At 40.4% G+C, this 25,183-nt stretch overlaps 1 protein-coding gene across 1 annotated transcript in view; it reads right to left on the minus strand.

Annotated features, from left to right (window-relative positions):
* The window catches only part of TDRD15 (tudor domain containing 15), a 688,203-nt gene that overhangs the window by 55,370 nt on the left and 607,650 nt on the right, over nucleotides 1–25,183 (minus strand). Inside the window, exon 4 of the mRNA XM_044063524.1 lies at nucleotides 2,221–2,360. The gene's annotated coding sequence lies outside the window, so the exon portion shown is untranslated. The remainder of the gene's footprint in view (nucleotides 1–2,220; nucleotides 2,361–25,183) is intronic.

Raw genomic sequence — 25,183 nt, forward strand, 5'->3', positions numbered from 1 at the left:
CTGCACGACTTCATATGATGAAACTCCTCTGTGGGCTGCTCAGGGGATGTCTCAGAAGAAGAGGGAGCTTCCTCCAAGGAAAGCGTTTGAAGACTCCTCAGGGCAGGCCGACCATGGGCAGGCATTACAGGCTCAATTCTCTTATCCAAAGAGGGACGTTAGGGAGGATCATAGCTTCAGGAGGTTGGGTCTTTGTGAGAAAAGAGAGCTCTAACCACAACTTGGAATACCGATGGACCCAGAGAATCCCTCCCCCGACTTTCCCAGAGATGAAGATACTGAGAAAGAAAAGGCAGGACCCACCCGGATCCATGGCTCCAATGCAGGAGAGGATCAGAGCTGTCAAGTGCTAAAGCGCCAAGAGGAAGGAATGGCTCAGACACAGTCAAAGCCGAACCCCTCTCATGAATACGACAATAACCTTTCAAATCAGAGACCCACTATGATCAGATGACATCAAAGCAGAGGTGGTCAAGACGACCATCATAGTCGAGGAAGAAAGCCTCCTCGGATCAGACACCAACTCTCCTGGGTAGCTAAGATCCTGGGACTCTGATGCAGAGGGTCAGATCAGAGAAGGAGACTGTAATGTAATAGGACCACTCACGGATCCCTGAGGGGATGGAGTGAGCAATACCCCCATCTGAATAGAGTCTTCAGGATCTTCCTTATCGTTCTCTCCATGTCAATTTCCGAAAGACTCCTAGAAGCCCTTGAGGAAGCTGCAGACCCTGTTCGGGAGTGTCTGTTCGTGGTTTGAAGCATCTTAGACGGTAAGATATTGATCTAACGGTGAACTCCAGGGTCCGTCTCAGAGTTCTCAGATTTGAGGGCTTTGAATCTGATGTAGAGGTAGAAGGCCTACGAGAGGACCTCGACGCTGAAAAATCAGTCGGGCTCTGAGGAACACCTCGGATCTATCAGTGTAGAAGTAGGTCTCGAATCAGACAATGTCAGAGCCAAATGTTTCGGCATTTTGCCAGGAGGCTCCAACGAAGCCCTGGGCGGCTTGTGAGAGCACTTCTTGGGATTAGAAGACCCCACCACACTCTCTTGGAGGGGGTTTGAGTCCCCGGAAATGCTGAAGGATGTAACAGGCCCTTAAGAATCGGCTTGTTTCTGCGATCAGAGATTGCTCTAGGGTTAAACCCCTAACAAATCTGACAAGTTTACCTCAGATGTTCAGGCCCTAAGTAATATTAACACCTGCTGTGCGTCAGAATGTGGAATCTTGTGCTTACATTCTGAGCAGTGTTTGAACCCTTTAAGCTTATATGATGTTGTTACCACAAAAAAATCACAGTACACCTGTAACAGCAATAAGGAAAAAAAGCAAAGAAACAACCCAGACTGAACAATGTCCACAAGCACTCGCTTGCCAAACTATTACAGGAAACTACAATAACAAAGGAAACTTTTTTTTTTGTACAGGAAATAAGCAAAAGGGAAAGGAAAGAGAATGATGTAAGGCTCGAAAAAAAGAGCTGATAGAGAAGAAGGGAAGAATAAAAGCTGACTCTGATGCCTGTGAAAACTATAGGGAGGGGAGGAGGAGTAGAGATAGAAACTATAAGAGCCAACACAGAAGAACTTAGATGAAAAACTTTGAAAATTTGCTGTCAACTCGAGACTGCAGAGAACCATATCTGTCACTGCTGGCGGCAAACGAGATTTGAGGAGGTTGGTTAGAGGGAGGAGCTCGAGACTTGGATCAAAGTCTGTGTAAATGTGGAAGACCTGCAACCCATCTGTGAGGAAGAATGAAAAAACATCATCAGATTTAACTTTTCAATGTTTAGAATGATGTTTAACTCTAAAACAGTCTATGTATCAGTTTGGAGAGTATTTTCAACTAATGAAAACTGATATTCCTTTTGGGATTTGGAGAAACTCTTTCTGAAGTCTGCCACTGCAACTCCTGACCATCACCATTTGTGTAGTCTGTATTTTCATGTGAAATGACTGGTTATGGTATTTCCGGCTACCCATCTTTTAGAAGATTCGGTTTCAATATATTTGTCTTGCATCAGTCTTCACGTTGTTTTCTATACAACTTACCAACTTCCTTAAGAGCTACATAAGATCTTGTTTCAACTGCTTTACCAAATAGTGTCAGCTTCAAGCTATGGACTTTCCCATGGATTTTTGGATTCTTTCATCTCCAACCTGTACATTTGATAGTGTTCTGCAGCTTTTACCATGGTAGTATTTTTGACTTACTGTTTTTTTTCCAATATTTCCTTTACTTTATGTTTATTTTCTGGGTTCTGCCATGTAGCTGATGAAAGCAGTCTTCCTTTTAACTGTCTGCCCATATAATGAAATGTGACTGGAACGGGATGTTTGGATTCTCAGGTAAGCTGAAATGAGTAAATATATGATCAAAACAGCAAAAGCAACTAACAGTAATTTGTTTTCACAGACAGCAAATTTGAAAAGTAGTCAGAATTTGTTTGATTCTTCTGCTGTGATGCACTGCATAAGAGATCTTGAGAGGAAGCAGACCATTATGGGTAAAGGAGAGGGGTGCTAGCAGCCTGTGAAAGTTTCAGATGTGCAGCAATGCCTCAATGCATCAGTTTAAATGTCAATGAACATAGACTCCATATCTGATCTATCATCTTACAAATTTTGAACATCAAGCCTTGGCTAGAACTTATTCCAAAAAAGAAAAATATTTCCTTAATGAAACATTTTGCTCAAGTTATCCTTGTATTGCACTGTCTTTCAATAACTGAATTTTTAAGTTGGCATCAGTATATCTCTTGAAATTCTATTTTTTTCTTCTGTTGTTGGTAACTTAACAGTTGTACTAATCAAAAAATCCACCACTTCTACAAAGTATTTATAATAAATATGCCCTATTCAAAGCATCACTTATGAGCAGTTCCTTGCCTCATCTGAATATCAACATGCACTACAATCTTGAGGCTACTTAGTGCAGAATACTTTCAGAATACTGTTTACAATGTTTGTTGGTCTTGTTTCCAATTGACTTTCTTTACTATATGACAATTCCTTATATCCATACACTAGTGCTAGCAGATCCCTCTCTAAATGAGACCCTCCTCTGTGTCTCTGTAATTGCTCTTGACCCATAAGCAACTGGTCTATTCTTTGAAAGGATAACTCCTGCAGTATTCTGACTGGCATCTACTTGAAACACTACTGGCTTATTCACGTCATGACATTTAATGACAGATTATATGCAATTAATAGCTAGAAAATTTCATAGTGTTCTCTTGTTCACTGGTCAATTTCCAGGCAACATCTTGCTTCAGCATTCATCTCAGGAGTAAAGTTATTTCAGTAATGTTAAATACTATTTTTCAAAATACTAAATCACGTTTAGGAAACAAAGTAATGCTGTTTTTTATGTTGATGGAATTTGTACAACTTTTCTCATGTTTTCTAGTTCAGATTAGAGCCCTCCTGAAGTTAGGATATGACCCATCAGATTTTACATATTTAACTTGAAATTATTGACTGTACATTGCTGAAAAGTTCTGAAAAGAATATCTGGAATTCTTGACACTTGCAATGGCTACGTCTTTTAATTAACTTTTGCAGATGTTGAGGAGCCAAGCAACAAAACGTAGGTTTGCGTTTTTACCACCATCTAAGGTCTCCATTATCTTAGGTTCATCTTTTTTGCATTCATCTCTACTTAGGAGAGTTCACAGATGCATACTAAGCTGACAAACAGGAGAACCTTTTTAACCCTAGCCATGCATCCCAAATCTCTGAGAAGTTGTGTTATGTTTGATAAAGGTAAGCAGGGGCTTGGGAAATGGCACATTTACAAGCAGGAGAATAGCAGATGAACCATTTACACAGGCTGCCTGTGCTCAAGAGAGACATGCCAAACCAGGGATGAATTTTGTTTTCCCCCATCCAGTTGTCCAAGTTACACCGGAATTGAATTATGAAGGAACTCTGCTTCACAAGAATGGGGATCCTGTTGTAGAGAAAGGGTAGTCTTTGGGATATATACCAGTCTCTCCAGCAGGTCCTATATATAAAATGGGCAACGTTTAACTCTTTTGAATGAGTTCTTCTAGTGCCATGTGTTTTGAGGATATGCAGGAGGTTCATCATTGTGGGCTCTGACAATGCCTTGTATGCCAGGTAGAGATGTCCCCAGCCTGTAGGAGACAGAACACATGGACAGGACTTTGAGGCAGTCTGCATAGGAAATGTTACTTATGCCCTGTATTCTTTTAGTGAGGAACCTCTGTGGATGTCCATCTGCTGGATGTGACTGGTTAAGTACCTACCGAAGAAGGCACTATACTCAATGACAGGTCTGATGAATGCTGAATACAGTGGAACAATGACCTCCTTGGGCCTAGATGCCATACCTTTGTTTATAAACTGCACAACAGAGAATGATTTCCTCACTACTGAAGACATGTGATGGTCAAATGCTAGATTACTGTCTGTGTGTGTTACCAAGTCTCTGACCACTGGGTTGACTCTTAGGGGTGTGTTGTCAATATTACAGTTACCAGGGGTGGATGACTTCCCAAAGGATATGATTGTGCATTTCTTGGAAATTAGGTTTAGTCCATGGCTCTTAAACAAGTTATTTGTCTGTATCAGTCCTTCCTGGAGAACATTAGTGTCTCGGACTACTCCTAATCTGAAAATGTGGTCTGCCAGAGGCCCCTGACATTGGTCTTGACTTCAGAGAAGTAAATGCCAAAATGTAGTGACCTAAGGATCAATCCCTGAGGGAATCCACTTATAACTGGCCTTTTTGTAGAGGTGGACTCCCAGTTTTAACTTCCTAGATCCTGTCTGTGAGCCAGCTGACTATCCAATGGGTGACATAAGGATTTATACCCAACCTCTTCAGTTTATCAACAATGCCCAAGTGGAGTATTGTGTCAAATTGGCTTAAGCTAGGTCCAGGTAGGTAGTATGAACTGTTTTGCCCTCATTCAGTGCTTTGGTAACCTTCTCTAAGAAATCCACCAGATTGAGTAGGCATGATCTGCCCTTGAAACCAAACTGGGTTGAGTCCAGTGATTGGAAGATTCCTATGCCATCAGTTACCAGTAGTTTTCTGAGTATGTATCACTGGCATTGCACCAACATTTATATGTATGCAATATTCTCTCCACAAAGCTTGTACTGCAACTGAGAGATCTCTAGATGTACTGTATACTCCAAGATATGCAAATCAATCAGTCTACGCCATTAGTCTATAAATTATATATTCATATATGACGCACTATATCATCTCAATATTTATCTCTGTTAGTTTTTACAATACTGCCAGGCATTTTATTATGCTCTGATATTTAAGTAGCCCTATGTTTTCTGAAAATTTTCCCCAGGACTCTGTTGAAAATGTGTTATTCCCAGTAAGACTTTCCTGACCCAAGGAAAAAAGCCAGATAAGTAAATGGTCTCCCTGCATTAAGTTATTCATCATGATCAAATCTAAGGCTGCTGTACCAAGCAAAAATAGGTAATTTCCTCACATACAGTGAATCTCACTTCAGTTTCATTTCTGCATTCAGCACTATTCGCAGTTTTGATATTTGAAGGGAGTGAAATGTTCAAAAAAGACCTCGCCAAACTTCCTGTGGAGGAGAGGTCGTCACCTTGGCAAAACGTATACATAATTTAAACTGCAAACCACTGCTACTGGGTACTTTCATCCGAAGGTGAAGCAACCTTGAAGTTGATTCTAATATGTAGTGAGGTTGGGTGATGGCCTCCAACAAAAACAGCAGAGTTTTGTGAGATGTACATCATTGAGAAGTCCCTGTGACACTAAATTATTAACATTTAGTTTACTCACCATCTAAATTGTGTCGATCCAGCCATTTCCTCTACACCTTTTTTTCATCCCCTACAAAGGCATCTCTCACACCAACCAGGGTAGAGATGTAGATGGTATGAAACTATTTTTCTGTTACAGAAATGTAAACAATGCCATTTATTACTACGTAATCTCAGAGGGACAGAAAGTGAAAGTTATGTATTTACCATAACAGATCTGTAAGATGATCCTCCTTTAGGAATGTCTAGAGCTTACGCTGCATACATTAGGATTACTTGGAAGATAACATTTTAACAAACCATTTGGAAGCCTTCCCTTTTGCATCACTCATCTCACACTCACCAGTTCTTATTATAGCAGTAAACTGAGAAAAGAAAAAGAAAATAAAGGAGAGAGTAATAACATGTCTTGTTTTGAACAACCCTACAGCTTTACTATTATGACAAGTAAAACAGCTGATGAGAAGAGTCTGTGGTTGAGTAACCTCTAGGACAGAATAATTAATCCTTCAGGGTGGCCACAATGGGAACATATCAAACATGACAACAGCCCTGAAAACACACAAGGCTGCAACATGGCAAATGTCATCCATACAGTCACGGCTGAATAAGGTAGAAGACAGCCATGGGTCTAGCAGAATGGATCCCCAGGAGTTGCAAGTAAAAGCCTTCCATTAGATGTCTGTAATGCTCACAAACTTTCCTACTGAATTAAAATCTAGAAAGGATACGTTCAAATGATTATACCTGCAGAAAGATTCAAGTGTATCCACATAAAATATTAGCTGCATGATATACACCTATACAACGAAAAAAAATCACCAAAATTAGAGCATTCAAGAAATAATAGATGGATTACTTCATATTTATTCAGTGATCAGGATGTGTTTGTTTGGAATGCCATTCTTATTTATAAAAGATAGGTGAGGAGGCTTACCAGAAAGGGTCTGTAATTCCAAAATCCTACTGGCAGAAGTGATGGTCACTAGAAATATAATCTTTCAGTGGAACAGCTTCAAGTCTGCAGAAACACCTGGCTTAAAGGGTGGTGACTGAGCTTTTCCAGCAAACAAATAAATACTCCATGTACAGAGAGATCATAAGATCATAGGAGATTACTAGGCTATTGACCTAGAGGTCATTTTAAGCCTAGTCATTTCATCCCAATGAAATACCATAGAAATGCTAGTCAATAGCCAATAATTGCATTTAGTGATGACTGCCCATGTCTAGGAGGGTTGTGGGTTCTATCCCTGGTAAGAATTTACATTGCCCCATCTACTCGTCCAGGTTCCTCAAACAATGTCATAGGAGTGTTTTGTTTCACATGAATTGGTTGCTTGTTCTAAAGATGCGGCAGTTGCTGGCAGATAAATCTGTCCCTCCAGCATTTCTTATTTAAGTCGCTGGCCATATTTAGGTCCCTGGAACGGGTAACCCTAGTCCCATTTGATTTAAGGATATGCAGCAAGTTTATTAGCTTTGGGTCTTGGATTGCTCTATAGACAAAGCACAAGTCTCCCCTAAGAAGTCTATACGATATGGAGTATAGTGACAGGGACTTTAGTCGGTCTGTGTAAGACACATGTTGGAGCCAGTTGATCTTCTTTGCTAGAAATCCCTGAGGTGTCTCTAATTGCTGCAAGTCCTTAGTATGGCCATGTCAAATGGGGCGTTATACTCTATTATGGGCCAGATAAGTGCAGAGTATAAGGGGGCTATAACTTCTTTTGCTCTCGAGGTGATGCCTTTACTAATCAAGTGTGCTACGTCGAAAGTTTCCTTACTACAGTAGACACATGGTGGTTGAAGTTAAGCTTGCAGTCGACTTGTGATGCCAGGTCCCTTGGCATTTCATGGGTATTCAAGGTATTGTTGATCTGATAGTGCGAGGGGGCATTGTTTGTGCTAAAGGGAATGATAAAGCATTTCTTTGCATTCAGTTTGAGACCATGACTAATACACCAGTTGTTGGCATGCATGAGACCCTCCTCGAGTATACGGACATCACTTGGGGATTCAATGGCTGATTCAATGACTGCATCTAGTCTGCAGACGTATGCAAACTTGGTCGGCCATAACCCCTTAGTTTTGACCTGAACTTCTGAGAAGTATACACCAAACAGTAGGGGTCCAAGCACTGATCCCTCTGCCACCCCACTGGTAACAGGTTTGCTGGTTGTTGTGCAGTCACCCACTTTGATAGTGTGTGCCCGGTTTGTGAGACAGTTGGCAACCCATCTTACAATGAAAGGGTTTACATTCAGTTTGCAAAGTTCATCGGTAATGCCTATATGTGGGATTGTGTCAAAAGCCTTTGCCTGGTCGAGGTATGCTGTGTGCACAGATTTACCCTCATCAATGATTTTGGTCACATTTCTTTCAAAGAAATCCACCAGATTTAACAGGTAGGATCTGCCCTTCATCAAGCCAAATTGGGTAGGATCCAAGGTTTGCAGGTCACTTATGTCTTTATTTATGAGATCCATAATGATGCGTTCTATGGCCTTAGAGACAAGGCTGGTCAGGTTTATGGGTCTGTAATTCCCCCGGTCTGTTTCTGGGCAACCTTTGTGGAGGTAAATAACTGTTATTGTTCTCCATGCCGCAGGAACAAACTTTGTGGTTAGGGCTATGATTTAAAAGGGTATTTAGTGGTGATGCCAGTTCATGCTTTAGCCTGTTTAGAAGACAAATGTCATCTGGTCCCATACAGGCTGTGTTTTTTTGCCTTGGACAAGGCTTTGAGGACCTGTTCTTCAGATATGTAGGGTGGGGTGGGGGGGAGTTTGTGGGCAGGTGTGTTGTAAGTTAGGAGGGATAGGGGAGTGAAATTTTCACCAAATTTATCCACTAACAGGTTTGCTATCTCTGTAGGGTCAGTGTGCGAGATATCATTAGCTACTAGAGTTCTGCACATGCTTTGGTTCTACCTTTAGGTTACGCACATAGCTGTAAAAGGCCTCATGGTTATCCTTGACTCTACTTGGAGGATTTGACAAGTTGTCTTATTTGCCTGTTGAAGCTGAGGAGAGTGCTTTTCCTTTGGTGGGGCCTTGCCTTTCTTTTATTGGACAGCAACTTTTAACATTCCTTGTAAAGTTTGTTGATGCTGGATGTCCACCATGGCAGCTTGTTTTTACTTTGGGGTCTGGCTTTGATTCTTTCTGGTGCAGCCAGGTTTATATACTTATGCAAGTGATTGTACAGGGCTTTAGTGTAAGCTTCAGCACATAGTTACCACTTTCAGCTTGGAGTGGGCTTGGAATGCATTTATACCCTTCACCTAGGTGGGTATAGTTTGCCTTGGTGAAGTCTTTTAGTCCGATTTCACCCTTTGTGAGTTCTGGTGTTAGTGCCATCTCGAAGGTGACTGATTTGTGGTCAGTTTTAACTAAGGGTCTGACAGTTGTGGAAGTGCATCTGTTTGACATGTTGGTAAGGACCAGATCCAGAATGCTTGTTCCTCTTGTCAGGGTATTAACAATTTTTTCCAGGGCATTTGAATTAAAGTCAAGGAACTTTTGCACTACCAAGTTAGGGCTAGCATAGATTTCTCAATTGATGGTGAGATAATAGAAATCCCCCATAACCAGATCTCAAACAAGAGGCCTAAAGTAAAAGGTATCAAGTAAAAGGGCTTTAGAGGCATTAATAGATGGAAGTGAAACTGAGTCTATATCACAATGAAAGTTAGAACTAGCAACCACATGAATGTTAATGGAAGAACAGCAACACCTAATTTCACACTTTTTACAAGATGTAAACCAACGGAATGGGGTATGTGAAGGAATCACAACACAAGTTGAATGTCTACAGCTTTGTTGGATATCTAAAGAGAAAAACAGATCCATTTGTCACTGTAAGATTCCCAAGTAGAGGGCCTCTGAGAGGAGGAGATGCCTCTCTAAAAGTAGGATTGTTAATCACTGGAATTGGAGAAGCCATGTTCATTGGTTTAAGGGAGTGAAGATCCAAGCTGGAGTTTTCTGCTGTGTGAGGCAGCAGCATCTGGAAAATCACAGATCTCGATGCTTCTTCAGAAGAAGATGGTTAAAGCATGGGTAACCACATCTGTATGGGCCAGAAAGGAGGTATGAAAACAACTTTAGCTTTAAGAGGTTTGGTCTTATGGAAAAATAAAATCAAAAAACAGTAGTTATCACACATACACACACCAAATAAAACCAAACAGCAGCAGCAATGCACCAAAATTCTGCAAAACCTTTGTCAAAGGAGAAGTGAAATAAAATTTGAGGAAAAACAAAAGAAGACAACCAGACATTTGTAAATAAGGGCATCCTTGGCTTGACCCCCCCCCCCCCAAAAGCAAAATAAGTGAGAAGTTTATGGGACATCTGATGTTTACCACAGATGCAAGAAGGTCTTACACAGATTTGTATTAGAGGTAAAACAAATAGCCTTCTTGTCACTGAGAAACTCAAAAGACTACTCATGGATACCTCCAGTGTGAGACAAGACACAAATTGGACTTTCCCGTGGAATATGGTTTAGTACTGAAAAAGTGGTGTTAACTGATGGCCTTCTGTTTACACACTTTTTTTTTTTTTTTTTTTAACCTAGAGGTTAAGAAGATGATCCCCAGTCATCCCCATTTATAGTTTCATAAGTGTGTACTAGGTTAAATGACAACTGGGGCTTTTTTAAGCCTATGTATCCTAAAGCTCTGACGAGTTCTGTTACTCACCGTAGTATAAGCAGGGGCTTGGGAGATGAAACATTTACAAGCAGTTCCTGGGAGATTAGCCTTTTACAGGTTGCCTTTGTCTGTTAGAAACATAGTTGCAGAGACACCTGTGAATTTCTAGTTCCCAATCCAGTTCTGCAAGTTAAACCTGAACTTGGATAGGGAGGAACTCTGTCTCACATGGGTACGGAGCCTATTCCAGAGAAGAGTAGTCTCTGGGATACGTAGCTGTCTCTCCAGCTCGTCTGATTTATATCACAGGCAAGGTTTAAATCTTTAGAGCAAGTAATTCTGGTGCTGTGTTTTTTTCAGAAATGCAGGAAGTCCATCAGGATGGGGTCAGATGATGCCTTCAATGCCAAGCACAGATCTTTCCTCAACAGCCTGCATGAGACAGAATAAGGGATTGGGCTTTGAGGTTGAGTGCACAGGACATGTTATTTACACCACGTATTCTTTTAATAAGAAAACTGTGGATGTTCTAATTGTTGGATGTGCCTGGTTAGGTACATACCAAATGGAGCACTGCACTCAATAATTGGTCTGATGGGTGCTGAATACAATGGAACAATAACCTCCTTGGGTCTAGATGCCATACCTTTGTTTATCAGATGCACAATGTAGAATGATTTCCCCACTACTGTAGACAAGTGATGGTCACAGGCTAAATTAGAGTTTGGCAAAAGGCACCATGGGGATGGTGGATGCATTGTACCCCACAGCTCAGAGAGAGATTACCTTGTACAAAGGACTGGAAGAGGTAGAGAGGACTCATATGCAGTCAAAGAGAGGACTTTGGGAAGGAGGAAGCAAGTCAGCATTGTAATATTTGAATTCTGCAGTCCAGGGATACTTGATCCTGATAGGGAGTCAATACAGACTTTTTGAGATTGAGTGTAGAAACAGCATAGTATAGATCCTGAGGATGGATTTGCTGAGATGGGCCTTGAATCAAAAAATCATCCAAGTAAGGGAATACTTTAATTCCTGAAGCCTGATGAAGGCTACCACTGGGGCCAGACATTTGGTGAAGACCCTTGGAGCTGTATAAAGACCAAAAGGTAAACGGAGAACGAATAATGAGAGGAAGAAACAGTTATGCAAAAACTTCCACATTTTATTCTTTTCAGGAAGCAAGCATCCTTCAAATCCAGGGATACCAGAAAAGCTTGAGGAAGCAACAGAGGGAAAGTGTCTGAAGAGACAGCATCCTGAAAGAGGGAACCTTGAGAAAAGTGTTGAGAAAGGACAGGTCTAGGAAGGGCCTCCATAACCCCACTTTCCTGGGAACCAGTAACATCCTGGAATAAAAACCTGTTCCCTGCTGAGACAAGGGGACAGGCTGGAGAGTTCATAGGTGTGTACTACGCTAATGGCCCTGGAGCCTTTACAAGCTTTGCCCATAGGATTACCCTGGCATCGTGCCACTCAACCTTAGTTCCCAGTGCCTCTGTTGAGTAGAGCCACTGGAGTGATCCCCGGGGTGAATTTTTTATTTCCCATCCACTTGAGATTTCTCTTGAAAATGGCCAGTGAGGTGCTCTGTTTCACATGTATGGGAAGTCTATTCCATAGCATGGGCAGTCTCTGGATTATGAACCTGTCCTTCCAGCATGTTCTGTTGATTGTGGCAATGAGGTTGAAGTCTCTGGAGCATGTGGTGCGGAGGGATTGGGATTTCTTTAGATGTAGGATTTCTAACAGAGCTGGGTCAGACATGGCTTTAAGTCAAGCAGAGATCTCCTCTAAGTAGGCGATATAAAACTGAGAATAACTGGAGTTTTTTTTGAGTCTGTCCATATAGGATAAGTGTTTAAGGCCTAGGATCCTCTTTGTGAGTTACGTTTGCGGCCTCTCCAGTTGTTGCAGGTGTCTAAGTGAGGTACATACCAAATGGGGCATTATACTCTATGACTGACCTAATGAGGGAAGAGCAGAGGGAGACAATGACCTCATCCTTCCTGGATGCCAAAACCTTAGTAATGAGATGTGCCATACAGAAGGACTTTCTGACCACAGTGGCAATGTGGTGGTCAAAAGAGAGGTTGCTGTCAACTTGTGTTTCCAGATCTCTTATAACGCCTTCTGTGTTCAGTGGACTACCATCGATGTGGCAATTCATGGGAACCGGTTTCTCCCAAAGGGGATGACGACACATTTTTTGGCACTGAGCTTAAGGCCATGGTTCTGACACCAGTAGCGAGTCTCAGTGAGACCTTTCTGTAGGATGTCAACATCACTTAGGGAGTTAATAATACCTTCCAACTTGCAATTGTCTGCGAACTTTGTCAGCCAGAGTCCCTTTGTGTTCACCTGGACTTCACAGAAGTGGATATCAAACAGAAGAGGACCCAGGACCGAAGAGTCTATATATTATATATTCGAACGATTAAAAGTTTGAATAAATTAAAAAACAATATTTGAAAAAAAAATACCAACTTCGAGATTGCACTTCAGTGTGCTACAGTGCGGAAATGGAACATTTCCCATTTCCTACACTGTATCGCGATCTTGGAGTTGGTATATTTAAGTAGCGGGTTTTTCTTTTCTTTCTTCTTTTTTAAATATATTCGAACATTTGAAAGTTTGATCACTAAAGTTCGATCTTTAGTGATTCGAACTTTTAAGCATTTGAATATATAATATAGACCCGGACCGAACCCTATGGGACTCCACTCGTCACTGGTCGGCAGTCTGACTTGGAGTCAGCTATGTTCACACTGTGGGTGCTATCTGTGAGCCAGTTTGCAACTCACCTAGTGATACAGGAGTTGATGCATAAACTTAGTGAGGTTTTCCATGATTCCTGAGTGGGGAATGATATCAAAGGCCTTGGCCAGATCAAGGTAAGTTGTATGAACTACCTTGCCTTCATCCACAACTCTGGTGACGGACTCAAAGAAGTCGACCAGGTAGAGCAGGCATGACCTACCCCTCACAAAACCAAACTGGTGGAATCCAGAGTTTGGAGATTCCCTATATCCTTGTTTATTAGGTCCATGATGATGCGTTCCATAGCTTTTGCATATGAGACTCGTCAGGCTAATCGAGTGATAGTTCCCAGGATCTGTAGTCACTCCTCCTTTGTGGAGAGGGATGACTGTAGCAGTGTGCCATTTGGTAGGGAAAAAGCCTGAGGTGAGGCTGTGACTGCACAGGGCACAAAGGTGAGGTGCCAGTCGAACTAAGGAACAGGAGAGATCAGATACTTACGAAAGGAAAATGTTTGAGTTGACAAGCTGGAGGTTGTGGAAAGCCTGAGAATAGAGGAAGGGGACTTCAAGACCAGAAAATAAAAATACTGGATAATGGAAAGTACCCAAGCATCTGCACTTATCTATTGCCAAACAGGAAAAGAAAGAGACAACCTGAGGACAGAGAAATCTGGCTGAGGGATATGAGTGGCAGAATGTCAAACACTAGCAAATTTGTCAGAGAAAAATAGAAATTTGAGCCTTAGAATCCAGAGAAGGCTTGTCTAGAAAAACCCTCCCCTTGCCCAAGAAGACCATTCAGACTGCCTGTGAACAAAGGAAGACTTAGAAGATTAATTTCTCAAACTAAGGAACAGGAGAGACAAAGATTCATTTCAAAGCCTGCATAAGTTTACACTTATCCTGAAGGGTCTTAAGCAATTCAAAAGCAGGATGCCAAAGAGATTCTGGCTGTCTAAAGGGGGAGTCTAATAATCTGACACTGATGTCTTCAGGCAGAGGCTGGAGGTGCAACCAAGAATACCTCATTACAGATCCAGAGGCCACTGCTGCCTGGAACAACAGCAAAATCACACCTGTACTTATTAGAATGATGAGCCACCTGAAAAACACAGCTCAAAAAGGAAGAGGCAGAAGTCTTACAACCTGAATCAAGCATATTAGCCAGAATGCCCCCAAGTTGGGAAAGAAGAGCCAGCCAAACTGGTAATTAATAGGCTTGAAAGCTAATGTAGCAGAAGAATATACTTTTTTACCATATCTATCTATCTATCTATGGCATGGCCGACCTTATCAAAAGGTTAAAGCTTAGAAGAGGATAACAACTTGGATGGTTCATCAGTGGCTACAGACATAACAGCAGATTCAGTGTAAGGGCTTTTATAGAAAAACTTTTGAGTGTGAGATCTTTATAGAACCTGCCTGGCTTCTTGGGGCAAATGACGGAGAAATCAGGGGCCTGAAAAACTGCAGCAAAAGTATCCAAAAAGGTATCCAACACTGGAGGGACAGCAGAAGACCAAGGAGAATCTATTTGCAAGAGTTCATAGTATCTTATTTGATCATCAAAAACCTGTAAACAGTCCTCATTTAAAGTGTTCCATCATGCGAACCACCGGATACCCCCAAAACAATTCTTCCATAGCAGAGTCAGGAGAAAGGGAATCTTCTTCTTCACACACTAGGGTAAGAAGAGAGCTGGTCTAAGAAGAGTAAGCCAAAGACTCATCAGCAGAGTCTAACTCTTCAGAGGAGTCAGAGTCCCTAGGATGTTTAGAATGAGTGGAAGATCAGGAAACAGAAGAAGAAAAGACTCCTAATTGCCCCTCAAGCATTATAAGAGCTCTGACACCCCCCCTGTAAAATCCTGCCATTCTTTGTGGGGATCCTTAATCACAGAGGCCACATGCTTTGTCTTCTGCTTCTTTTTCAAAGGAACATCAGCTTTAACAAATCTAGGAGGTTCACACCCCTGACTAGATTCAATGAGGGTACTAGGCACCTCTTCCCTAACAAATACTTGGGGAATCTCACTAAGTCCCTCCAAAATAATCAGCCAAGCTTCCCTCTCCACATCTACAATGGAGAAGTCTGGTGGAGGCTGTACAGCAGCAGAATCAGTATGTGCCTTTTTTGGCTTTCATCTTAAGCGGCTGATGAATTTTGGGGCAGGCGGATTCCGCCATGGTGCTTCGAGCAAAAAGCTTCAACTGTGGATTCTCCAAATAAATGGAAAGAGATGACAGATGACTCAAGTGTCTTATGGAAAATGCCCGACAAATCTCCCATTGTGTATGGTTGGGTGTAGCACCTGAAGAAAAAAGGCATTTTTGTGTCTATCTTTATGGAAAATCTGCCTCCCACGCACACATTTTCCATTCCTGGATGACAGTTTAAAGTTAAAAGGAAGAAAAATAGAAAGGAAGGAAGAAACCCCAACAGGGCACTTTCTTTAGAAGACTCAGTAGTTGAACCAACTCGATGAACCACTTACAGACAGAATTCAAAGACATTACTCGAACTGGTGACAAAGAAGTTCTGAGGATTAGGAGCTCATATGTCACATAAGTACCTTACACCCTTGCACACAAGGCGTAGAGTGGCCTGGAGGTGTAAAGGCTTTGGTATGCTGGCTGGACATTCTGCTGTCCTCAGCAGGATATCCCAAGAGTGATTGCAAAAGTGATATGGAAGGACATCTTAACTGTATGAAATGCTTGATGCATGATGGGAAGAGAGGTTCCAGGCAGCATGGGACAGTTTTAAGACCACATTTGCCAAGAATGAGAATTTTAACAACTAACTCTTGTTATTAAAGTTCTTATTCTTGACCATTGTGGTTTCCCTTATGTATTATTTTATGCATTTATTTATTATTTAATTGGAATGTGGGAGGAAACTGGCGCACCTGGAGGAAACCCATGCAACCACAGGGAGAACATGCAGACTCCGCACAGAAGACACTCCAGCAGAGAATCAAACCGGAGAGCCTCTTGCTGTGAGGCGACAATGCTAACCACTGCACCACCCACTGCTTACATGGGAAAGCTTTATCTGTGTGCAACATAAGTCTTAAAAGGGACAAAGTTGCATGTCCTCAAATCTAAGTGCTACAGCAATAATACATTAAGCAGAAAACAAATCTCTCCATAACAGGGAAGGAGGATGAGAAGAGCTTAACAGTGACTTATTCTCAAAGATTCAATGTTAGGATAAGTTCCAACCTGTCAAATGATGTACCCAATATCAAGACTGCAATGTTTACAGGAGAACTGAGAGATGATCTCCAAATGGGTGGGTAGGGAGGTCCAACATCTACCAATCCAAAAATGGTGACAAATCATTAGACATGGAAAAGTATGAAATAGAACAATGACTCTTAAGCCACTAGCAGCACAGCACTGCAGGGTTTGCACATGAAACCGGTCATGAGTGACTGCCAAAAGCCCCACAAGGCATGTTTAGACTTATCTCACAGACACCATCCTCACAGACACCATCCAGGTCATCAGATCTTCTGCACCTGGTAAACTATTGTATTTGTACAGTATCTTAACCTGGAGTATCACTGGGAAGTGGACAACCATGGACACCCTTCCTAAAAACCTGTCTTACCCCTAGACTGGGAGTCAGACTTGTAGTGTTTATGGAGGTACTTTAGCTTACCTGACATATTAACTGGGGTAACTGATCATGAAGTACCTACTGTAGATACTACTTGGGTATGAAGCTCAGAAGTACTATTAGCAACATAAGAATATGAATAGTACAAGTGAAATAGCATACACAATACAATCAAGAAAAATAATAACACTAGTTGCTTACAGAGTAGGAAAAAATTCTCATTTATAATAAGGTTATGTAAGACGTGCAATGCAATCTGCTTACAATTGTGATGATGTGAGGCATTGCCAGCTATGCCAGGAGAAGTAGGGCAGTGGATGTGCAACATATGTCAGCACAGCTAGCTGGAATTGTGTACAGAATTACATGCCATTTGTATATCAAATTGATTTGCACAGACGTTTCTGTTGAAAATGTACTTGCAACGTTGCTTGTGTTAAAAAAAAATAATAATAAAATAAAAGTACCAACAGCGGGTCCTAACTGTACTGTAACGGACATATATTTTTTTAACAGAGGATACTGGAAGACAAGAGGTTAAGCTCAGCTCCAGCTAAGTTTGAAAAATAGTGAAAATTTTAATTACTGGGTTTAGGCCATAAATATGTTATCTCTCAGTTTTGAATGAAGCCAGAGATGCAAAGTCTAAAAAGTATGGTTTGTTAGTTTCTGTAGGAAGAGCAGAAGTGTTAAAATTGTTTTACAGCTTCAAGATGCTGCAATAAACTTGAACAAAGCTCTAGATATGTATTGTAAGACTTGTGCTTAATCCTGGCAGTGTCTAGTGGTGGGGGCAGTGGGGGAAATGGAGTGACATGACTGATGTCATTTTATAACCAACTCTGAAATAATATTTAGATACGACAGAGAGAAGTCTCTCAGTGACTTAGCAGTCTGTTTCTTGGAACGTGACAGAAGGATCTCTCACCCACTTCATCTTGCCTTGCTCTAGTAAGTGAGACAGTGAATAGAAACTTCTTAGATTAGTCAGTAAAATATAGTGAGATTAGTTAAGTACTGTTTTTTCTGTATTTGAATCTATTCAACTGTGTTATTTTAATATTTCCTGTGACAAACTCTGGTGTTTATCGTAAATAGATATTCTGTATTTTCATGTTCTTTTATTATTTATTATTAAATATATTTAAACTTTCCACTGTGGTTGGTCTTTTAGAGAATATTTTAACCTTTGAAGGTACTATATCTATTTGGAGACATGCTGTGGCCACTTCTGAAAGCCTTACTGCATTGGCCAAACAGTATCATTTGTATTAACATTAATTTCACTCACTATAATTGGGTACCCTTGTAAGAGCCTTAGAGTAGCTGGCTTTGGAGTGTCTGGTGGCAGTAACTACCTTATAGTTTGGGCAGAAGGGGGCATAGCTAGTGAATCTGTGCCAGCCTTTCTCGTGTGTGTGTGTATATACTCGAAGGGGAAACTGTGCTTGATGCAGAGAGCTGCATCTGGATATATTGGGTGCATCCATTTTTGTTCTAAGTGAATATCCCTCTCCAGTACAAGTGGTGAGGATTCAGGACCATTAATTACTGGCCCAGAGTGGGGACGTCACAACAATATAAACAGGAATATTATCAATTCAGCTGATGGAGGAAAAGAATGAAAATATGGCAGAGAAGCTCTCAAGGGAAGAGATGGGAAAAGACAAACTAAGTACATGTCTTGTAATAAAAATAATGACCGCCAATACTTCATGGGGAGGCAGAATCTAAAAGTCTGGGGCCAAGAAGAGAGGAGTGGGCAGTGGAATTTAATTTGTTTTACAGATGCCCAACAGTGACAGCCCAGTCATCCTGTGATCTGAAACTATATACATTGGAGGATATGGTTAATTTACCACTGAGGAAGGGGAAGACTTAAGTTTGTTTTTAAACAAGAAACATCCTTATTAAATTATCATGTATGACATGGACCATGTTATATTTATGTAAATGACAATAAACCATGGCAATACAATCTCAGTTGCAAACATTATACATTCCAAACCGCGCAGCACAGCTGTAGCTACAAAAATTATACATTACTTTCAACATATCTAGTCATTGTTAGTCAAACATTGTATAGCTCATTCAAATCCTGCCTTCTTTTAAACCTTGTTTCGCCTCTGCATGTATTGATACCACAGTTACCATTTTTCCTATGTAATTTGCTCCTACTCTTTTCTAAAGATCCCAGTTATAGTTGTTTTAACTGTTACTATCTTCACTACTTCTCATAAAGTTGGTTTAGACCTTGATTTCCATTTTCTAGTAATTGCTTTTTCGGCAGCCATCATAAGTAGATTCAGCAAGGCCTTACTATATCTAAGCAATTCCGAGTTTGTATCATAGCTCAAAAAAATAATTTCGCTAGTCACACCAACTTGCTCATCCAGTATCTCCAACAGAGCAGCCTGCAAAAAATCTTTAAAGTCTACAAACTCATTATACTCCCAGAAAATATGATCCCAGTTACCTCTTTCTGCCCCCATCATACCTCCAACATTTGCAGTCTACCTGAGGGAAATTTTTTTGAAGTCTGCTTGGAGTATAAAAATACCTATGTAAGCACTGCCAGGCAAAGATCTGAAATATTCCAGATTTCTTGTGACATATATCCCTACCATTGTTTCTTTATGAATTGCTTATCTAATCTGTCTTTCCAGTCTTCCTAAACTCCTCTGATTAATTCTTATAGTTATCATGCAATATTTTATATGCTCTACTAATTATTCCTTTCTTAGTGGCAACTTCTGTTCTAGAGTCTACTAAAAACTCTACCAGTGCTGGTCTTTCATTTAGGACCCCTTATTCCTTTCTCTTTGCCTATACTGTGATATCAATCCTTGATATGGAAGGCAATCTTTAGCCTGTAGTCCAAATAAATTCTTGACAGTTTCCCATTCTATTACCTTTCACTCTAGTTATTTGCTCCCAATACCTCGGTTCCTTTTCCCAGTTTTCTCCAATAGATTCCCACCTCCTCTTGCCTATTGTCTATATCCCTAATATGTCATCCCTATTGGCAGAATCTCCTTTCTCCAGTCCTGTGTTGGCTTAGTTCTTAGAAAACCTTCTGCTACTTGATGAATATAATATTCTGTATAAAAAGCAAAACACCAGGACTTGGAGACGGCTGTAGAATCCAGTATAAAAATATTTATTAGACACAATCGCTTTCATGGGTAACCCCCCTCTTCTTTTTTTTTGAAGCAGTGGGGTTACCCACGAAAGCACTTGTGTTGAATAAAATATTTTTATCTTGGATTCTTTTTTGCTTCATAATACTCTGTATGATTATTGTTGATCTCCTTAAAGGTCTGCATCCAAAATCCCAGTCTCTTACTGTTACTTGAGCTTCCCCCGTTTCATCACCATCTCTTTCTAGTTTGAATTATAGTTTTCTGCTTGTGCTATGCATAGGAGCCTTAACTGTGTTGCTCTGAAATACTCCAACTTGGGTAATCCCAATCTGACCTGTTCTATTGGAAGAATAAGCTTATCCCATTTGACTCTTGCTGGTCTTCCCCTCCCACAAATTCCTCCAGCTCTTTATTAATTCCTATCCACAACTTCTCTTCTGGTGGATAAAAATAAGCCTGACCAGTGTACAACATAAAGGGACTAAACATTTTAACTACTTGTATCTTACTATCAATATCCATATAACAGAGCTTCCATTTTCACAGTTTTTGTATTATTTTTTTGTTTAGTCTCTTCCCATATATCCTTGGCTGTCACACCAGTATCATATTTAATCCACACTCCTAAATACTTCATCTTATCATGTCCCCATAAATATGGATATTGTTGAATCAGTTTGTATGTGGGTACAAAATTTATCGCTTGTTTTTGTTTTTGCTTCATTAATTTTGTATCCTGAACTGGTCTGACATTGTCTCAATATGTTCCACAACATTAATGTCTCTTTCTGGTTTTGTCAGGTCTAAAATAATGTCATCTGCAAATACAGACAGCTTTTCTTGACTCCCATACCAATTATATCATTGAATTTCTGAGTCCCTTATTTTCTTTGACGATGGTTCTAAATGTAATACAAATAAAGGGTGAGAAGACGCTCCTGCCCGTTTCCTCTGCTCAAGCAGAGATCATCAGAGAGGATCCCAACCACTTTAATTTTTGTCTCCAGTCCTTCAGATATCTTCTTAATCAACCATATAATTTTATGAGGGAATGCAAATGCGTTCATTGCTCTGCTCATAAAATCCCACCTTGCTCTGTCAAATGGTTTCTCTGCATCAAGACCCACCAGCAACAGTGGTATTTTCTTACATTCTGCTTCCCTATGGATCATCATTGTTCTGTTGACGTTGTCAAATGTTTGCCCCAAAAAAAATCGATCCATATCTATCAATTTTGGCATCACTTTTGCCATTCATTTAGCCATTGCAGACAAATACTTTATAATCATGATTTAGTAGTGAAATGGACCTGTATGAAACTGGATCTGTTGGATCTTTACCGTATTTAGGTAGTACAGCTACTACGACTTTCCTCCAGGATGTTGTCACTTTTCCTCCTCTTAAAATACTGCTAAAACCTTCCAGATCTTCATCAGTTTTTCCCTCATAGTTTCCTAACTTCTACAGGAATACCATCTAATCCTGGGAACTTTCCTGTAGATTGGTTATACATCACCATTTTTATCTCATCTCCTCTTATCCTGTTAGTAATTGAGCCTCCTCTCCCTCTAGCGTTTGCATATTTAATTCTTCCATAAACATTTCCATTTGTACCTTTTCTTGATTTCCATATTTCTCTGTTTTATACAGACTTTCATAGAATTTCCAAAATACTTCTAATACTTCTATAAGATCCCTAGTTAACATCCTTGTAATAGGCTCCCTAAGCTTGGTGACAGCCCTTTCTACTTTCTATTGTCAGAGTCATGCTAAAACTTTTTGTGCTCTAGGGTTATCAAAAAAGAGTTGCTTAACAGCAATCTTTCTAAACTCATGCATATTACCAAGGTAGTTCCTTATTTTCTGTTTAGCATTCTGCAGTTGCTCCTCCTCTTGTTCTGAAAGTCCCTCTATTTTGCAGTGCTTAAATTTTATTTTATTTTAATTTTATCCCACTCCCTAGCTATATTTTCAGAAGACATTTATATCTTCTCTAATAGCTCCTGAATAATTTTCACTACCCATTCCTTAAACTCCTCTCTTTTAACAGATAGGTGAGAAAGTGCCAGTGTCTCATTTTTGTCATTACCCTGTGTTTTTATTTTAGTTATTATTGGAGCATGATCTGAAATAATTATTGGGTGTGTATCAATACCTTCAATTAAATGCACATATTCCTGTGAAATATAAATTCTGTCTAGCCTATCCCAATTTTTGTAACTTGGAAAATAATATGTAAATACACTATGAATTCCTAGTACTGAATTCACACCTTCCATGCCAATTATTTTCATAAATTTCTTTAAAAATCTACCCTCCTTTGTTTTATTTCCCTTTCTGGGCCCCTCGACACATCTTCAGTGTTGCAAATCAAATTCCAGTCCCCACCTATAAGTAATATTGCTTGCTGAAAGCGGATTATTTCTCACAGAATTTTCTTTAGCTCTATTATAGCAATTTTCAGTGGAATGTAAATACATGCCAGTGTAATCCTCCTCCCTTGCCAGTAGCCCCTTATTACTAAAAATCTACCATTATTGTCTTTTTCCCTTTTATTATTATTGGAGGTCGTCTTGCAATTAATACAAGTACTCCTCTCATCCTTTGCCCTACGTATTCTGCTGAAAAACCATCCTGAAAACCTTTCTTTATCAAATTCACATGATCAGTTCTTTCCAAGTGGGTCTCCTGTAGCACAGCTACTTGTACTCTACATTCTTTAATGTAGTTCACTACTCTTTCTTTTTTGAATTTATCTGTGAGACCATTAACATTTAAAGACAGTATAGAAAGAATCATATTCTTGAGGGATTATTATTCCCATATTTATGTACAACAGCTTTTTTGTTAAGTGTCTAGCTCCAGCTTTTGTGTTACAAGCACACACTATTTGGCAGGTTAATTTATTCTATTTATTTATTTTACATTTGTTGACCGGGATAGTCCGACTGGAGTCATGTCCATTTTCAGCGTAGGCCAGGGGAGAAAAGCTCCAAGACAAACAGTAACATTTAATAATAACGAAAACACATTACAGATTTGATATGTACAAAGAAAGAAAAACAAATTCACAGGTTAGGGTTACCCCTTGCTTATAATCTGGGGAAAAATTACTAATAATTTAAGGTAAGAGTTAGCCAGGCTTGTTGCAGTGGCATAGCCAGTTTAGAGCCAGATGTTGAGTCTGATTTTAAATTGGGTTAGGGAGGAGAGCAATGTAATATCAGCTGGGAGTAGGTTCCAGACTCTGCCAACAGAGTTTGCAAAGAGGGAATCACCAGCTACACTGTTAGTTTTGATATTTTGAATTAGTAGTTTGAGGATCAAAGCAGTCTCGGATTGTTATAGGGGGAGATAATATTTTTATGGGGTGGTGTATTATCTGGACTTAGGAGGATTTTCTTGGACACGACCAGAAGGTTAAATTGGATAAGACTGGAAAGTTCTAGCCACTCAAGTTGTTTAAGGTTGATGCAGTGGTGTGTTCTAAAGGGCAAACCTGCCAATGTGATTGTAACATGTTGATAGTCTGTTAAGTACAGATTTGTTTAGATTAGAGAGAAGGGGGGACGCATATGGAGGTGCTGAGAGTAGGTGAGAGTGGACTATAGCAATCTTAGCTGGAGGGGTTAAGAAGGCTTTTATTCTGTATAGTGACCCAAGTTTTTTATTTATGGTCTTGATCAATTGGTTTACGTGTAGGTCAAATTTTAGGTTATTATCAATAAGGATATCTAGCAGTTTTGCAGGAATGGTCAGGGGAGATCATTGTCCCATATTTTGCATTTATGGTGAAGGTAAAAGCAGTAGACCTTTGTGTGGGTGAGAATAGCAGCATTTTAATTTTTTTTGGAGATTTAGTAACAATTGACGTTCAGAGAACCAGTTTTCTATTGTATTAAAGGTGGCCTGGGTAGCAAACCTCAAGTCTGCAGGAGATGTAGTTGAGCAAATCAGGGTGGAGTCATCAGCGTATTTGATACAGCTAACATTAGGGATGGCAGTATATAGGTCGTCAATAAGATGGAAAAGAGATGGGGCCCTAGTATAGAACCTTGTGGGATTCCAAGGGTGTTAGGTAATAGGTTGGAGAGCTTGTTCTGCCACAGAACAGCCTGCTGCCTCCCACTGAGGTAAGATTTAAACCATTGAAGGGCTTTAGAATCTAGGCAATAAGTCTGCAGGGTATCAACAGTTGATGAGCCACCATATCAAATGCCTTGGAAAGATCCAAGAAGAGGGCCGAGGATATCTGATTATTGTTTCGGTTTTTATAAATAGTATTGGTAAAAGCTAGTAGGGCGGAAGTCGTGCTGTGGTGTGGACAGAAGCCATGTTGGGTATCAGCTAAGAGGTGATTCTGGATTAGGTGGTGCATGAGCTGTTTGTGTATACATTTTTCCATGATCTTTGCAAGTACAACTATTGATCTATAATTGGAGAATTCAGTGGAGGGACCTCCTTTATGTAGTGGAATTACATAAGATGTTTTCCAAATGGTGGGAATTTTAACCACAGCTATGGTACGATTAATTAGTACAGAAGCTGGGTAGGCAATAGCATCAGCTGATTTTTGAAGGTATCTGGCAGGGAGTTTCTCAGCAGAGAGTGTGCTGGGTTTTAATTTTTTGATTAAGGTGCGAATAAATGATGTGGACACTGGTTGGAAGCTGAAAGAAAGTAAGTTTATATGGGTGGCACTGCCGGGGGCTGGGAGAGCGAGGAGGTAATTGGCTAGCTAGAGGATGAATTGTCTCAGTACAGAAATGGTTAAAACTGTCTGAGACATCCTCAGGGGATCTGTCAGTGGTAGCGGGGGGGGATAGGGGTAGATGTTTTACCGGGATGAAGCAGATTATTCAGACCAGCCCAGAATTTCTGAGGGTTGTTCCGGTTGGCTGTCTGTAGATTACAGTAGTATTGTTTTTTGTCATGCAAGATGGATTTTTTAGATTCATTCCTAGCTTGTCGGTATTTAACATGATGATGAAGGTCTTTAGTGGAGCACCATCTAGCCCAAAGTTTGTTTCTGTTGTTAATTTTTAGTCGAGACATTTCAGAAAGCCATGGTGACGGCGCAGTGGTGCAGCGGTAGCGTTGTCACCTCACAGCAAGAGGTTCTCCAGTTCGATTCTCGGCTGGGGTTCCTTCTGTGTGGAGTCTGCATGCCCTCCCTGCGTTCATGTGGGTTTCCTCCGGGT

This window comes from Protopterus annectens, chromosome 2.part1, assembly GCF_019279795.1.
Source record: "Protopterus annectens isolate FY-2018-M chromosome 2.part1, PAN1.0, whole genome shotgun sequence".
Classification (NCBI taxonomy): Eukaryota; Metazoa; Chordata; order Ceratodontiformes; family Protopteridae; genus Protopterus; species Protopterus annectens.